The 18,314-nt window shown below is 45.8% G+C and overlaps 1 protein-coding gene across 2 annotated transcripts in view; it reads right to left on the reverse strand.

Annotated features, from left to right (window-relative positions):
* Positions 1–2,555: 2,555 nt before the first annotated feature.
* Positions 2,556–18,314, reverse strand: part of ZC3HC1 (zinc finger C3HC-type containing 1) — a 51,135-nt gene continuing 35,376 nt past the window's right edge. The window contains exons 11-12 of one of the 2 annotated variants that reach the window (XR_014246714.1): positions 16,513–17,375; positions 2,556–8,825 (exon numbers count right to left, since the gene is read on the reverse strand). The gene's annotated coding sequence lies outside the window, so the exon portion shown is untranslated. Of the gene's footprint in view, positions 17,376–18,314 lie in introns of both variants that reach the window. The other variant, XR_014246715.1, reaches the window with a different exon arrangement.

The following is an 18,314-nucleotide window of genomic DNA, read 5'->3' on the forward strand; positions in this document are numbered from 1 at the left end:
TAGTATTATGTCATCTACAAACAGTGACAGCTTTACTTCTTCTTTTCCGATTTGGATTCCTTTTATTTCTTTTTCTTCTTTGATTGTTGTGGCTAAAACTTCCAAAACTATGTTGAATAATAGTGGTGAGAGTGGGCAACCTTGTCTTTTTCCTGATCTTTGTGGAAATGGTTTCAGTTTTTCACCATTGAGGACGATGTTGGCTGTGGGTTTGTCATATATGGCCTTTATTATGTTGAGGAAAGTTCCCTCTATGCCTACTTTCTGGAGGGTTTTTATCATAAATGGGTGTTGAATTTTGTCAAAAGCTTTCTCTGCATCTATTGAGATGATCATATGGTTTTTCTCCTTCAATTTGTTAATATGGTGTATCACATTGATTGATTTGCGTATATTGAAGAATCCTTGCATTCCTGGGATAAACCCCACTTGATCATGGTGTATGATCCTTTTAATCTGCTGTTGGATTCTGTTTGCTAGTATTTTGTTGAGGATTTTTGCATCTATGTTCATCAGTGATATTGGCCTGTAGTTTTCTTTTTTTGTGACATCTTTGTCTGGTTTTGGTATCAGGGTGATGGTGGACTCGTAGAATGAGTTTGGAAGTGTTCCTCCCTCTGCTGTAGTTTGGAAGAGTTTGAGAAGGATAGGTGTTAGCTCTTCTCTAAATGTTTGATAGAATTCGCCTGTGAAGCCATCTGGTCCTGAGCTTTTGTTTGTTGGAAGATTTTTAATCACAGTTTCAATTTCAGTGCTTGTGATTGTTTTTTTTTTTTTTAACATTTATTTATTTATTTAATTTATTTTGGCTGCACCAGGTCTTAGTTGTGGCACGTGGGATCTTTAGTTGCAGCATGAGGACTCCTAGTTGCGGCATTTGAACTCTTAGTTGTGGCATGCATGTGGGATCTAGTTCCTGGACCAGGGATCAAACCCAGGTCCCCTGCATTGGGAGTGCGGAGTCTTACTGGACCACCAGGGAAGTCCCAAGTGTTCAATAGTGATTTGTTAATCAGTGCTTAGACGGAGTTCTTTACCTCCTTTTTTTATTTCACCAGGCCCCTTTCTCCAGTTCCATCTCAGGTGGCCATTGCCCACGTTCATGTGGAGAATTTTTCTCCCGGACTTCCTTGCCATCTAAGGAAGCCCTTGGGGATTCCTGTGGCAGAGCGGCATTCAATCCTCCAATATTCCCATCCTCTTTCCATTTCCCCATTCTGCTCTGTGCCCTCCTCATTGGATTCTGTGTGTGGCAGATACATAGTGTGCTGGTTTCCCATGTTGCCCCTCCTGTGGGGAGGCCTCCACTTGCCCCTACTGGTGCTCATCTTCCCCCTGCCCAAGTCACTATGGTAGGACAACCTCACGTCTAACCTGAGTGTGGCTGCTTTAGCATCAAGAGGGGAGTATTTCCGATTATGGTCAGAGGGCTTGCTTCCCACTGCGTTCCAGCTGTATACCAGATCAGTAATTAAGTCGGGGAAAAAAAGAAAAGAATCTATAAATGTGTTTGGTATGACTTGTTTTGGAGAAATAAGTGTTTGTTAGTTATTAGATACCTTACTCTCAAACCCTGCTTTGTTTTGATTGGTATCCCTTGAGCTCCCACACACAGATCTCTGGAATTAAATTCCTTTCACTGAGGGATAACAATCTGTCTGTTACTGAGATAACTAAGTGCCTTTCCGAGCCCTTCTCTGTTTCTAGGGGAAGGGAAGGAGATCTTGAGTCACAAGTACTAAGAAGAGTGTGCCAAGGAGCCCTCCTTTGGCTGCATGCCTTCTGGAATGGAATAACCCTACTTGCCGTGGTCATTTGGGCTAATAATGTTCATTTTCAGCACAGGTGGAAACATTTCATCCCATGGCACCTCGGTTTCTGGGGCAGTGCTGATTCAGCTGTTTATTATTTGGTCAGTTTTACTAACACCTTGAAGCCAAGGTTTTGATGGAGCAAGCCCAAAACAAAACAAAGCACGACAAAAACAAGACAAGCCCCCCCCCCACACACACACACACTTACACAAACAAATGAACAAACAAAAGGCCTGCCCAATCACATGAATGGTCTTCCAATGCTTTCCTCAGGTGAAAATATTCTCAAGTCTGTATTTGCTAAATTATTAACACCTTGGCTCTTAACTGCCTGGACTCAGGAAGGTCAAGTCTATTGACTGACCATGGAATTGATGTTCACAAGTTGGCAAAGACTTGGCCACATATGATAGAAAATTCCAGTACAAACATTCTGCCTCATTCAAACTTGTCCCCAGTCTAGAAGACAAGCTGCTGTCACACTCTGAAAAGCAGGAGTTCTGTGTTGGTAAAAGGGACTGCCAAGCAGGCCTTGGTATTTAATCCTTGTAACATGGCTCGTAAGTACAATATTGTACTGAGTTCTGAATTCCACAGGCAATTCGTTTATTCATCCAACATTTATTAAGCACTCATCTTAAAAATACAAAGGTTTGTAATATGGGGTATCTCTCCTCAAGACCAGCCTAAGGCTATTTATTAGGGAGACTGAAACATACATAATTACAGTACAGGTGAACGTTCTTTTTCTTTTTTTCTTTTTCTTTTTTTCTTTTTCTTTTTGGTTAGGGTGAGATGTAAATGTGCGACGTGAAGCAGAGTAATCTATTAAGAATCAGCTTTTGCTGCTGTGGATGCCATAGGAGGGAATGGAAGGCATTTTTCCCCTTTCAGGATGGTGAGCAGGCCTCTATTCAGAGTCCTGAGAAATCTTTACCTCCAGAAGGTGATAACAGGAGGGGGTGAGGGTCATTTGCGTAATCGCCTATCAGTGAAATTAGATTTTATTATCTAAGAAAGGGGTGGGAGGTTCAGGGGGTAGGAAAGGGGCAGCAGCCAGACCCCAGGAGAGTCTCAAGGACTAGGAAGAAGAACTGGGTTGGGAGAGCTTTTGGAGCCTAGGGGAGGGGGGGAGATGCTGTGGAGCCGGCCTCCATGGGGGAAATCCTTAAGCTCTGAGCAGGGAGCTGGACCAGGAGGCTGCAGGATCCATGGGACAACAATGACAAAGAGGCGGTCGCGAACGGGTCCTGAAGCAACACAGCCAACCAGGGCCTCTTCCAACTGGAGGACGGGGAACCTGGGGGACCCCTTCTAAGCACTCCAGGGTTGACTGATGATCCAAGGGAGTGGAATCCATCTCTGGAACAACTGGTGTTGAACTTCTCTCCAGTCTAGGTGGGTGGGCTTGAGGTGGTTCTAGTTAATGTCAAGATCATGTTTTAAGTAATATAATTGGTGTCCTCGTTGTTGTTGAACAGTTCATACCTGCTACATGTGTGGGAGGCTTAGTCTGGACACCTACCCCAAAGTGAGGACTTCAGGGAGGGCTTCCTGGAGGAGGAGGTCCTTTAGTAGAGACCTAAGAACAGATAAGTGAGCCAGGTTAAGGCATGATATGGGGCATGGGAAGAGGTATTCAGGGAAGAAGGAGAAGAAGAAGCACAATTAAAGTGCAGGAGGGGGGGAGGGATAAATTGGGAGATTGGGATTGACATATACATACTACTATATATAAAACAGATAACTAATGGGGACCTACTGTATAGCACAGGGAACTCTACTCAATACTCTGTAATGACCTGTATGGGAAAAGAATCCAAAAAAGAGTGGATACATGTGTATGTATAACTGATTCACTTTGCTGTACAGCAGAAACTAACACAACGTTGTAAATCATGTACACTCCAATAAAGATTAATTTAAAAAATATATATACACATTAAAAAAGGGTTGGTGGGGCAGGAGGGAGACCTAAAGAGCACAGCATGTTAGATGAATTCCTGATAGTTTAATACGGCTGGAGTACAGGGAAGGAGGAGAGAGGAGGTTCCACATCCCATATTCCAGCATCTGCATGTAGGTCAGGTGACCTCAGGACTGCTCCCATAAGAGTATATCAAAATTCACTATGAGCTCTCTCTGTGAACTCAGACCCAAACCCTGACAGTCATTCTTTGTTGAATGAAGAAGGGTAAGAAAGTCCTCTGGACTTTTCCACCCTGGAAAATCCCAGCCCTGAAGCCAGGTGAGGTCTGCCCATGTATCTCTGCTTCCGTCCCTCATTCTCCCTGTCTCTCTGTCTCTGTCTCTTTTAGGCTCCAGCCAAACAGTAAACAAGCTGGTACGGCTTTGGATCACTAGCAAGCTGAGAAAATAGGCAAACAGACACTCTGGACAGAGTCAGGAGCTAAGTCACACAGGGTAACCATATAATCTTATCTATTTAGAACCCCTTTATCTATCTGTAGAACTCTTGCCTTTCCAGTGCCCCAGATAATAATCACAATATCTCACATTGTATAGGATTTTTCACACTTTACAAAGGGCTTTTACAAGTGTTTCCATATTTAATTTTCACAGGAATCCTGTAAAAAAAAAGGCAGGACAGGTGTTATTTATTCTAATTTTTTAGAGGTGAGAAAGTGGATTGCCCACCACATACAGTGAGTGGGAGAGCTGATCTGAACCTCTGTCTTCTCACTGCACACCACCCCTGCTCAGCAAGGCAAGCAAGGCCATGACCCAGATTTCCATCCACTTAGATGTCGAGATTCCCATAGAGAGATGACTGTGTACCAGGCTCTTGAAATGTATTTAATTTAGACATATTACCTGTGTTCAAGGAGTTTCCAATCTAGTGATGACCAATCAAAGGAAGACAGGTCGTTATATGGTTTTAGAAACATGCGTAGAAATGGTTTTAGAAACATTCTGAAGTAGAATGTGACAGGGTCAAAAATATTAGAGCACTGGTATTTGCAACCCTACTCTTCTCCCATGCTCAATCTAAGAGCCTGAGTACTAGGAGCTGAATGTTTGTGTCCACCCCAAATTCATGTTGAAAACCTAACCCCCAATGTGATGGTGTTTGGAGGTGGGACCATTGGGTGGTAACTAGGTTTAGATGAGGTCATGAGAGTAAAGCCCCCATGCTGGGATTAGTGCCCTTATAAGAAGATAAAGAGACCAGAGCCTTTTCTCCCCATCATGTGAGGACACAGCAAGAAGGGGACCAGGAAGAGGGCACTCACCGACACCTAATATGCCAGTGCCTTGATCTTGGACTTCCCAGCCTCCAAAACTGTGAGAAATGAATGTAGTTTAAACCACTTAGTCTATGGTATCTTGTTTTTTTTTTTTTGGCTGCGTTGGGTGTTCGTTGCTGCGCACAGGCTTTCTCTAGTTGCGGTGAGTGGGGGCTACTCTTCATTGCGGTGCACGGGCTCTAGGCACACGGGCTTCAGTAGCTGTGGCACGCAAGCTCAGTAGTTGTGGCTCGTGGGCTCTAGAGCGCAGGCTCAGTAGTTGTGGCCCACGGGCTTTGTTGCTCCGAGGCATGTGGGATCTTCCTGGACCAGGGCTCAAACCCGTGTCCCCTGCATTGGCAGGAGGATTCTTAACCACTGTGTCACCAGGGAAGTCCAGTCTATGGTATCTTGTTATAGCAACCTGAGCTGACTAAGACACCCAACCTCTTCAGTTGTGTGGGATGGAGCTCTAGGGCTGGAAGAAGCTTAGAGAAGGCATGGAATGAGGGGAGGAGAGGGAGGTGATGGGGGGAGGGGCAGTATCTGCCACAGGGAGGCACCAAAGGTAGAAGCAATAGAAGCAGAGACTTAATAGTTAGCGGGGGGGTGGCATGAGAGCAATGCTCATTTCCATCTCCCAAACTTGCCGGGAGAACCTGATCTAAGTGCCGCTATAACCTCCTTCCAGGTCCTGTGTGTGTGTGTGTGTGTGTGTGTGTGTGTGTGTGTGTGTGTGTGTGTGTGTGTGAAATTCTTGGGGGCAGGGGAGGTGGTAGAGTAAAGCTTTCCAAGGTGGAACTTCTACCCAAGCATCAGAAACATCCCCACTATGGGCCTGAGGAAGGCAAGGGAATCCACATACAGGTTTCAAGACCAGCTAGAGGGAGAGTAAATTAGAGCCGCGGCCACTCCCACTGCTACCCTCTACACCTGCTCCTTCCTTTCCTTTCTCCAGAGGGCTGAGAGAAACTCATCCTTTGGGCTCTTCACCCAGGCTGCAGGACTGTTACTGAAGAAAAGGGTCACAGAAAGGAGAGGCACTCAGGTAATTTGGAAGGATAAGAGGAAGTGCTATGAGTTGACTGAACAGAAAAAACTCAAAGGTTGGGGTAGATTTTGAAGGATAAGATACAGAATCACAATCCCTCCTGGGCAGAGACCACAGTTCCAGGTTCAGACATCAGCTTGAGTGAAGGATCTGAAGGACATCAAAACCATCCGTGGTTATATTGATGGAGCACATAACTTATAACATCTTTGCTGAACACGTAGAATAGATTGAAGTGGGGGGGGGTGTGTGCAAAGGTGAAGACTTTTCTCTTGAACTCCAGGTCCGCATTTCCAACTGCCTGTTAGAAATCTCCAGACAACATGCTCAAAACCTCATCCAACATCTTCCTCCCAAGCCTGCTCCTTCTCCAGGGTCCCCTGTGTGTGTTCTAGCACCCTTCTCTTCCCACTCACCCAGGTTAGATGCCTCTTCTCTCTGCCTCACCCTCACCTCAGCAGTTATCAAGTGCCACGGATCCCACCTGGAGAATGTCTCTCATGCCACACCCACTCTCCTGCTAGCCTGGGTTAGGTCTTCCTTACCTATTGGTTGGATCTCGCTGATTAGAGCAGCTGCCTAACTGACCCCTCTTCTTCCAAGCTCCCCTCTAATCTAACCTTTACACTGCTACCGAGCTTACTGTCTTCTTAAATATGGGGTGCCCATCCCTTGGGTCAAAAGCCCCATGAAACTCCTGGATATCTACTAGAACCCCATTCACAATTGGAGACATGTATAGATACTTCTGGTGGGTTTGGGAGTGGGGGGACAGAAGGCCCTCATCACAAAAGAAAGACCATTCCCCCATGGGATAAGGAACCCAGTGCAGTAGCCTTGATGTTTTATCAGAGCCCAACCATGGCAGGAAGTGGTGATCCTATGAGCCACGTGGAACCAACTTCCAGAAAACAATGGATCATGTTACCTCCCTGCTTAATAAACATACACTGGCTCCCATCGCCTATGGGATAAAACCCCAACTCCCTAGCTCAGTGTACATACAAGGTCATTTGCAGTCTGTTCCCACCTGTCTTCCCAGCTTCGCTCCCATTTTTGCCACCCACTCTCATTCCAGTCTCCCTGCACTCGCCTCCGTGCTCTGCACAGGTCACGACCTTTGACAACAGCTTCCACGTGCCCATACATTCCTCCATCTGGAACGCCCTCCTTTCCATATTTCTCTGGCAAACACCTGCTCCTCCTTCACATGATCTTTTCCTCTACAAAGCTTTCCCTGACTCTCAGGCCCGGGTTCACCTAGGCCTTGGCTCATTGTTCAGCACCAACTATAGTCTACTATAATTTATGTGTTTACTCGTTGACGTCTACACTTGGTATATTTGAAGGACCCACCCTTCCATGTGGGTCTGGGAGGACACCTGTTCTCACAGGCACTGAGGGAGCCATAATTCGTTCTTCTTTTTTAAATTGAAGTATAGTTGATTTACAATGTTGTGTTAGTTTCTTGTGTACAACAAAGTGATTCAATTATATATATATATATTCTTTTTCATTATGGTTTATTACAAGATATTGAATATAGTTCCCTGTGCTTTGCAGTAGGACCTTGTTGTTTATCCATTCTATATTTAATAGTTTGTATCTGCTAACCCCAAACTCTTTTTTTAAAAAATTTATTTATTTTATTTATTTATCTTTGGCTGCATTGGGTCTTTGTTGCTGTGCGCGAGATTTCTCTAGTTGCGGCAAGCGGGGGCTAGTCTTCATTGTGGTGCACGGGCTTCTCATTGCGGTGGCTTCTCTTGTTGTGGAGCATGGGCTCTAGGCACACAGGCTTCAGTAGTTGTGGCATGCAGGCTCAGTAGTCGTGGCTCCCGGGCTTAGTTGCTACGCAGCATGTGGGATCTTCCCGGACCAGGGCTTGAACCCATGTCCCCTGCATTGGCAGGTGGATTCTTAACCACTGCGCCACCAGGGAAACCCTTAATCCCAAACTCTTAATTTATCCCTCTCCCTACCCTTTTCCCCTTTGGTAACCATAAGTTTGTTTTCTATGTCTGTGAGTTGGTTTCTGTTTTGTAAATAAGTTCATTTGTATCATATTTTAGATTCCAAATGTAAGTGATATCATATTTGTCTTTCTCTTTCTAACTTCACGTAGTATGATAATCTCTAGGTCCATCCATGTTGTTGCAAATGCCATTATTTGCACATATATATGTGGTATATATATATATATATATATATACACATGTGCCACATGTTCTTTATCCATTCATCTGTCGGTGGACATTTAGGTTGCTTCCATGTCTTAGCTATTGTAAATGGTGCTGCTGTGAACATTGGGGTGCATGTATCTTTTTGAATTAGAGTTTCTAAGAAGCCATATTTCGGACAAGACTCTGCTACCCGTGCCCACAATTAATTGGACTGGAGCTGCATACTGAACAATCCATAAGCTGCCCAGCAACTTGTGACTGGCAGCTGCCTCAAAAAGGTAAACTGAGCCGCTCTGATTTCTTTGTTGGAAATTGGAAGTTGGAAAATTGAGAGACTGAGGCAGTTAGCGGCAGGGACAGAGATGAGACATGAAGACTGCGCCAAGAACTGCTGTCATGCAGAGCAGCTGTGGAGTGGGAGGGCCACTGGGGTCATGTTCAAGCTGGGACTCTGCAAAGGTGCAGGGCACTGGGCTGCAGGTGCGGCAAGAAAGAGCAGGCTGGCCGAGACCCAGGGATGCCATGAGATCTAGGAGAAAAAAAAAGGGCTCCGTCAGTTTCTGGCCTGGTCCAGTTTCTCCTGGGTTCCTCTTTCAGCAACACCCCACCTTTTCTCTCTCTTGAAAGAATCTCTGTCTCTTGTAACCAAAAGAACCTGGAACATTCTGCTCCTGCAGACTGTGAGAGCATCAGTTTTTTCTGCAGCACTGCACTGGAGTAGCTGTTATTATCCGGCAAGTTTTCTGTCTTGCTGGGCTGTCCCTCTCCTGGTCTTTTGGCTAGGGAGAGCAGGGCATGCTGGGGCTTTTTTTGTCTGTGCCCATTCACGGTTCTGGTTGCTGGCTCCTTTAGCTCCGCCTCTGGGGTACAGGAGGCAACAGAAAATCCAGGGAGCACATGAGCGTGTCCTTCTTGGAGGCCTGACGTCCCCAACTGGCTGGGCTTCTTCCCTCTACCTTTCAAAGTCTTCTTAAATTTCTCTTTATTTAATGTCCAGGCCTTTTAGTTATAGTGGTGGGAGGATAGGGAAAAGTCTGTCTACTCCATCTTTACAGAAGCAGAAGTTCCTTAAAGAACAATTTTACAAAATGACCACCAATGCACCTTCCACCCCACCTAATGAAGGGCACACCACCAATGCCTTTGTGCTCCTTTTCCTCCAACCAGTGGGAACCTCTTCCCTCCACTTTCTTTAGTTTCCCATATATGTATGTATTTATGTGTAAACATTACTTGATTGTTTTTGAACTTTATATTAGAACCATTGGAATCATGCTGTATTTTCAGACTAGTTTTATCACTCAATAGTGTTGTAAGTTTCACTCATGTTGATGAGTGCAGCTATCATTCATTCATTTTACTGATGTATAGTAAGTAATCTTGAATATACCACCATTTACAGAGGTCTTCTATTTTGGATGTCCTTTGCATGGTTGCCAGTTTTGCACTCCTACCAACAATGCCACCACGAGCATCCTTGCACCCATCTTCTGGTGCAAGCACATGAGTTTCTCTGGGTAGGTACCTAGGAGTGAGATTGCTGGGCCACGGGATATGGGCCTGCCCAACTTGACGAGGTAAGGTTAATTCCAAAGTGGCTGTATCAATGTGCCAGTGGGACTTTACCTTTTTGACTCTATTTATGACTGCTTTATGCTCACTGTTTAAGAATGAGAATATAAAAACATATTATTAAGTGAAAAAAGAAAAATAGTAGATAAAGCAGGCAGACAGATAATCCTGGACATCCCTTCCAGCCTGACATCTGGTGAGACCATACATTTTCTCTGATGCTGGAGGCACACTCCTGAGTTCTGAGAGACTGGGATCTGCTCTCTACACTCTCCCCGCCTCTCCCTGCCCGGGCAGAAGTGATGTGAATGAGTTGGAGGGGGATGTGGACAGTGGGCATGTGAAATTTACTTTCTCCGAGGACCTACACACACATTTCTCAAAGTATATGCCTTTTTCTTCATGAAACTGCAAATTCTCCCCCTGAAGGAACGCTCAAAGCTCCAGGTACTTGCTCACCAGGACCCTTGGACTGGCTTCCATTTGGAGTTTTCCCATCCTTCTGGGAAGAGAACACCTGCCTCTTTGTTCCAGGGCTTTCTGCTCTTGTGACATTGTTGTGGAAGCCGCCAGACTGGTGTCCACCCTGGTGAGGACTCAGGCACATGGAGACGCCTGACCACCTTCATTAAACCCCCCTTTCAGGTAGGTAGACTGAGGCAGAGAGGGAGGAGAGGAGGGACGGGAAGGTCTTGTTGGAGGTAGTATAGTGCTACTTCTTTCTGACGCTGGAATACAGCCAGCTTGTTTCTACCTCCAGGCCTTTGCAGTTCCACTGCCTGGAATGTTTTGAGCCCCAGTGTTTGCTTGCTGGCTCCTTCCTGTCAATCGGGGATCAGCTGAAACATCATCTCAGAGAGGCCTTGCCTGACCTCCTGGTCCAACCCTGTCAACTTCACCCCACCTCCATCGCTCTTTATCACATCAGCCTGCACTTATTTTCAGCAGAGCACTTCATAGCAGGCACTGTTAGCTGCCTCCCCAAAGCCCATTTCCCCTTCTGCCTTGCCCACAGAGCTCTAATTTTGTTCAGGTGATGATTCCTACCCCCCCCCCATTCATCTCAGGAGTGAATCCTAATTCATCTAAGGTGTTTGCAGTCCCATTGCCAGTGCTTGGTTTGGGACTAAACACAGGATGACATTCTGGCCAATGAAATGTGAGGGGACTCTATTGGGGGGCTGCTGGAAAAGGCTTTATTTTTCTGCAGAGGAGATACATGGCATGGAACGGTGCCTCTTTCCTTCCAGGGAGAGTGTTGTCCTGTCTGAGTTTGATGCCTGGAACTTTACCAGCCAACTTACAACCAAATGAGGAGCTGAGGGCCAGGCAGAGGATGGCAGAGTAGAAGGATGGAAGGAATGAAGGGGATGAAGCCACTGAGCCCCTGAATTTCTCAAGCCCGGAGCCGTCTGACCTCAGGAGTTCTTATTGGGCAAGAGTATTAGTCTGTCAAGGCTGCCATTACAAAGTAGCACAGATTGGGTGGCTTAAACAACAGAAATTTATTTGCTCACACTTCTGGAGGCTTGAAGCCTGAGATCAAAGTGTCAGCAGGGTTGCTTCCTTCTTAGGCCTCTCTCCTTGACTTGCAGATGATGTCTTCTCCCTGTGTCCTCACATGGTCTTCCCTCTGCACTTGTCTGTGTCCTAACCTCCTCTTCTGATAGGGACACCAGTCACATTGGATCAGGGCCCACCCTAAAGACCTCATTTTAACTCAGTCACCTCTTTAAAGGCCCTGTCTCCAAATATAGTCACATTCTGAGGTACTGGGGGTTAGGACCTCAACATAAGGATTTGGGGCAGGGGCCAATTCAGTCCATAACAGTAAGGTAAGAAATCACCCTTATCATTTAAGCCTGGTCAGTTGGGATCTTCTGTTACTTGTGCTGGAGATCAACCTGATTCAACTGCAGCCTGACGTTATCTTATTTACTTATTTGCTCATTTATTGACTGTCTCTCTCACTAGGATGTCAGCTTCATGAGGGTAGGGACCTGGTCTGGCCTGTTCAATGCTGGACCCCTAGTGCCTAGAATCATGTCTGGCTTACAATAGCTGCTCAAGCAATACTTCTTGTATAAATGAACCAGATCAGGCCACCTCTCCTGACTCTGTTACTCTTACTAATAACCCTCATGTTTTATATTTAAAAAGCAGAGTCTGATATGCAGAAAATGCCAATCCTAGGCAGTTAGGAAGTTCTTCATGTTGGGGATCTGGTGTCTGCATAATTTCAACAGAAAACTTCACTTTTTAGAGAGGCAGAAATTACGTGTGGCTCCAGTCCGAGCCTCAGGGGTTTCGAGTTTCAATCAAACAAGGAAGTGAGGATCAAAGGGAATCTGACTGATGAGGGCACTGACTCTGAGTCTGGTGTGAATCAGAATCACCTGGAACTTTGTTTAAATAATTCAGACACCTGCCTCCACCACAGAGACTCTGATTTAATGGGTTTAACATGGGGCCCAGTCATCTGGATTGTTAACAAGCCGCCCAGGTGATTTTAACAAGCCACCTGTGTTTTGAGAACCAAGTGACTAGAGCCTGCAGGAGGAATCTGAACTGAGGAAGGCGGGGAAGGGCCAGATTCAGCTGCTCTGAGGCCTGGACCTGTGAGGGGCAGAGGCTTGGGAGACTGTGGCCACCTCTCTGTTTGGGTATAGTTGGGCCAGATCAAGCATGAAGAGCAAGCAGTCACCGCAAGTCAAGACCTGTGCCCTCCAAGAGGCAGCTGGACATTTGACCTTCCACCCTGTACTGTGATCTTTATGTTTTTTGATTTCTGGTCATTTCTGGGGAAGAGACAGACATGGCCTGAGTTGCGGTAAGTTCTGCTGTGCCTTGGGAGTATGTTCAGGACTGGAGATAATCCAACCTACTGTAAGTGTCTAAAAATAGAACCAAGCCAGTGAGAAGCCAGCTGGTTAGGGATCCAGAGGCCCTCCGGGGTGGTGGAGAGGCCCCTGAGGCATTGCAGCTCTCTGGGAGCCACAGCCTTCTTTCTAGCTCTGCCCCTGGCAGCTCCCACCGTGGCAGGTAGCTATACCACCTGACCCCAAAACAAAGCCACTCTTCTTCGGAGCAGCTAGTCAGGCCGGCAGGCTGCAGGGTTCAGCCTCGCTGCCACGATGGGTCAGTTGGGCCCCAGTGGGCCTTGAGAGCCTGCCCTGGCCACCTGGAGGGCCCTATTTTAAATCGTGATGGGATGGTCCCTTTGGAACAGCTGAAGCAAGTGCTTAAAATAGAGGGCCCTGTTTCCTGCTCCCACCCCACCCCTGGCTCACCCTGCTTCCAGCCCCCCACTGCTGTCCACCTGCCAGAGAGCAGACAACTGACTGCACCTAGGCAGAAGGGGAGACATCACAGTGAAAGTACCCAAGATGAAGGGAGCTTAAACAGATGTGTATGTCAGGACACAGAGCTCTTGGAAGTGTGTGTGTGTGTGTGTGTGTGTGCACTTTATCCTGGAATAAGTTTTTACTGAGCATGTACCATATTGATAGCTCCATGCTAGGAACAGTGAGACCCAAAGAGCATGCCTGGTCCCTGCTCCCGAAGAACTAACATCATTGGAAATCACTCATTCACTTACTGAGCCTGACCGTGTGCCAAGCACTGTTCTCAATGCCATACAATGTCCTAACTCATTTCATTTTCACAACTATCTTATGCAATGGTTACAAGGCAGTCCCAAATTTTTTAAAAATTTTATTTATTTTTGGCTGTGCTGGGTCTTCATTGCTGTGCACGGGCTTTCTCTAGTTGAGGCGAGCAGGGGCTACTCTTCGTTGCAGTGCACAGGCTTCTCACTGCGGTGGCTTCTCTTGTTGTGGAGCACGGGCTCTAGGGTGCGTGGGCTTCAGTAGTTGTGGCACGTGGGCTCAGTAGTTGTGGCTCGCGGGCTGTAGAGCGCCAGCTCAGTAGTTGTGGCCCATGGGCTTAGTTGCTCCGTGGCATGTGGGATCGTCCCCAACCAGGGATTGAACCCGTGTCCCCTGAATTGGCAGGCAGATTCTTAACCACTGAGCCACCAGGGAAGCCCGGTCCCAATTATTATTATTCCTATTCTAAAGATGACGCTGGGGCAGAGAGAGGCTAAGCTATTTGCCTTAGGTCTCAACTAGCAAGGGACTGAGCTGAGATCTGAATCTGGCACCTGAGGCTGGGCCATCACCCTGGCACTAAACTGTCCTTAATGTGCTTGGCACAGACTGGGGGCTGGGAAGATGCGGCTTAAGGCCCCTTCCTCCTCCTGGGAGTTCATAACAACGAAATAATGAGATTGTTTTTGACACAAAAACAGAGCCATAGGCACTCAAGTTTAAAAGGAACTCAAAGGTTGTGGAGTGAACAACCCAGCCATTCTCCGGAACTTCACATCCAAATAACTGTCGCCCTTTTCACCTTTGGAGGGCTGAACAGTGATGCCATTGTGGCTCCAAACATTCTTGGCTTTCCAGCTTTGGAGATGCTTCCAGAGGCAGTTTTTGAGCATGACAAGAATCAGTCACCAGAGAGTTACATTTAAAACACATTTTTTTTCTACCCACAATGTTATTACCTACTTTATCACACAAATTATTTGCCAGACGTAACTCTTAATGCCTTTTAACTACTTCTGAAAGTCAGATCTGCTGTAAACCATTTAAGCCTTTGCCACCACTGAGGTTATTCAAAAGAATACACCAGAGGCTCTAAAAGCTATTTCATGGGAAAAGCTAGAAAAAACAAAACAAAACAAAACAAAACCAACCAACCCTTCTGAGCAGCGGCAGCTTTGTTAGAGGTGGGTGGGAGGGGGCTCATCTCCTGTTGGGGCGGTTGGAAGAGAGCTGATGTCTCAATTCTGCATGTTGGTTAGAAAGTCAATCTCACAGCCTTATGGTCATCTTTTGTCCAGTAGGTTGTCTGCTCTGGAGGGCACATGTCCGTTTTGCCAACTATTGTATTTCCAGCACCTAGCACAATGCCTGACGCACAGTAGATGCTCAATAAATGCTTGTTAAATGAATGAATGAAATGATACACCAAGTAATAATAGGAGCTGTAACCAGTAAAGGAAGATTGTAGGCAGTGTATGTCTGTGGGGTATCCTCAGAATTTGGAGATGGTTACCTTCCCAGAGAAATGAAAATGAACACATTCGCCAGACGCAAAAGTATTTCCCTTCGAAATGGGTTGTGTTGCTGATGAAGACTTGGGAAACCCTCAAGGCCATTCAAAGGTGTCAGATCTAGAACTAAAAGGGCTTATAAGTGAATTAATGGTTTTGTAAACTTGGCTAAAGACAGACTGTCCTATCAGGATGTAGGTGTGGGGAAATCTACCTGCAATTTGGAAAAAAGGAAGTTGAAGGCCAAAAAGCTAGTTGGTGTGATCTCTAGTGACAGGTCCCAGGGAGAGGGTGCCCTGAGCAATATAACTAGCAGCAAAAGCCATCCCTGCAGAGGGTGATGGAACCCTAAGCAACCAGTCCCTAATGCCACCAGTGGTTAAATGCTCCTGACCCCTGATCTCTGATTCCACATGGTAAGGAATTTTTAGACAACAGATTGTTTTTCTAGGAGGCTTTCCGAGAATGTGCGTCTGAAGATCTAGTTGATCAGTTTCTAGGGAATTGACTTAACGAGTCAATTTTCCTGAGCCTGATCAACCCCAGAGGCACTGACAACGTCATACTTTTGGATCTGTGTGGTCCAGCACAGTGTGACCGTGATCTCCAAACCACTCTCTTTGACATCTATTAAGCTTTAACAAAGGCAGTAATATGAGAGATGATAATAATAGCTTACAACTATTAAACACTTATATATGCCAAGTATTGTTCTAAGCACTTTGTGGGGGGGTTAAATTGTGGTAAAATATACATAACATAAAATTTTCCGGGACTTCCCTGGTGGCGCAGTGGTTAAGAATCCATCTGCCAGTGCAGGGGACGTGGGTTCGAGCCCTGGTCCAGGAAGATCCCACATGCCACGGAGCAATTAAGCCCGAGCACCACAACTACTGAGCCTGCACTCTAGAGCCCGCAAGCCACAACTACTGAGCCCGCGTGCCACAGCTACTGAAGCCCACGCACCTAGAGCCCATGCTCTGCAACAAGAGAAGCCACCGCGATGAGAAGCCTGTGCACTGCAATGAAGAGTAGCCCCCGCTCGCCCCAACTAGAGGAAGCCCGCGCGCAGCAACAAAGACCCAATGCAGCCAAAAATAAATAAATAAAATAAATTTATAAAAAGAAATAAATAAAGGACATCATTGAGACTATTGACAAAATTAGGATATGGACTGTAGGTTAAATAAAAGTATTGCATCAATGTAAACTTTCCTGAATTTGATAACTGGACCGTGGCTATGTAAGAGAATATCCTTGCTCTTAGGAAATACACTGAAGAAGTACAGGTCTAATGTATAAAGGGACACAAGACATGTAGTTCACTCTAGTATAGTTCAGAAAACAAGTGTGTGTGTACACACACACACACACACAATATTAAAAACTGGTGACTCTGGGGAAAGTATATGGGTGTTTTCTGTACTAATATTGCAACTTTTCTCTAAGTAATATTATCACAAAATAAAGTTAAAACAACAACCACCACCTGACTCGAGCCGGCTTAAACAATGAGGTCGTTTACCATCTCATGTGACAGCAGGTCTTGGGGCAGGGCAAGCTGCAGGTTAGTGGTCCAGGGACCCCTCCACATCAGAGCATTTCGGTTCTTTTTATCTCTCTGGTCTACAGTCTTCAGCATGGACTTCATCCTCAGGCAGCCACAAATGGTCCCAGCAACTGTAGGGATCACATGCAGACCCGAGCTCTGTGAAGGAAGGAGGGAGCCAGTTGCCTCCCGCTGCTCTCTTTTGCTTGGATGCTGTTCCCTCCTTTCTACTCAAACACCTTTTGCTCCGGCACTTAACTCTCTCCCTTTTGTAGCAGCACTTTTCATCGTCAGTTTTTCCACCCCTACTGGATCATTCCTATCAGCATAAAGACATTCGGTAATGTCTTAATCTTGCAACAAAAAACAAGCAGAGTCCTCTTCTGGCTACCGCTCCAATTCTCTTTACAGCAAAACCCCATCATGGTGTTACCTATGCCTGTCTCCGTCTCTCACCTCCCCCCATCAGTCTTCCTAATCCTTTCCAGTCAGGACTTTGCCCCCATCACTCCGCTTGCCTAGGCCATGGCCAATTCTCAGTCCTCATCTTATTCAAATGGTCAGGAGCATTCGATATTGTTGATCATTCCCTCCTTAAGACTCCTTCATCACCTGTCTTTCAGGACACACCCTCTTCATGTCTGTGTCCGTCCATCTCTTATCTTCTTGACTTTTAAATATCAGAGTTCCCAGGGCTTGATTCCTTAATTCTTCTAGGTGTCTTCCTCCAGGCCCATGATTAAATACTAAGTGTATTCAGATGACCTCCAAGTTTACATCATCTTGTAAGAAGTTTCCAGCTCTTCCTGGAGTTCCAGACTCATATGCTGAACTGTTTTCTTTTTTTATTGTTATGGAAAAATGCAAATATATAGAAAAGTAAGGAGAACAGAATGGTGAACCCCATGGTCCTAAGTGCTCTCATGCTGTCTCGCCATGGATTTCTAATGAGCATCTCAAAGTTATCTAGGGTCAAATTAAAACTCTTGACTCCCCCTCAGATATGCTCCTTTCTCAGTCTTCTCTCTGAGCTCAGACCCAAACTCTGATTGTCATCTTTGTTGAATGAAGGGTAAACAAGGCCCAGACCATAAAGATCCTCAGATACCCACCTTGCAAAATCCCAGCCCTGAAGCCAGCAAGGGCTGCACATTCAGCTCTGCCCACAGGGTAAGTACACACCCTCAATAGATATGAGGCTGTAGAGCCCTTACCTTCCAATGCTGGGAGGTAGATACACAAGCCAACCCCTGGATCCAAGAAAAGCTGAGTCCTTTTAGGAAGGAAGAAAGGGAAATGTGTTCTGGGTGGATGACAACTAGTCCACTATCCTGGAAAACTAAGGGGAAATATGCGCATCCCCAGCACCCCCTCCCCCATAAAACAAAATAAGAACAAAAGGCAAAACAACAGTTATAGTTTTTATATCTATCTATATCTATAGATATATAGATATATACATACATATACATACATACATACATACATACTGGGACAAGTCTTTCCTCACCTGTAAAACAACATTCCTGTAGTATCTTAACTCACTTAATTCTCATAATACTGTGATAAAGGTAACAGCATAATTAATATCTAAGTTTTATAGATGTGGAAACTGAAGTTCAGCGAGGCAAAATGACCTGTTTACTGTTGCAAAGCTAATAGGGGAAGAATTGGAACTAAACCCCCAGAGTCTGTGACTTCACATCCGTTGCTACGTTCCCCCATACCCCAAAGATACACCATGTACTGCTGGGCAGGTTGTTCACCATACAAACAGC

The sequence above is a fragment of the Balaenoptera borealis genome, assembly GCF_965194805.1.
Source record: "Balaenoptera borealis genome assembly, chromosome: 7".
Classification (NCBI taxonomy): Eukaryota; Metazoa; Chordata; class Mammalia; order Artiodactyla; family Balaenopteridae; genus Balaenoptera; species Balaenoptera borealis.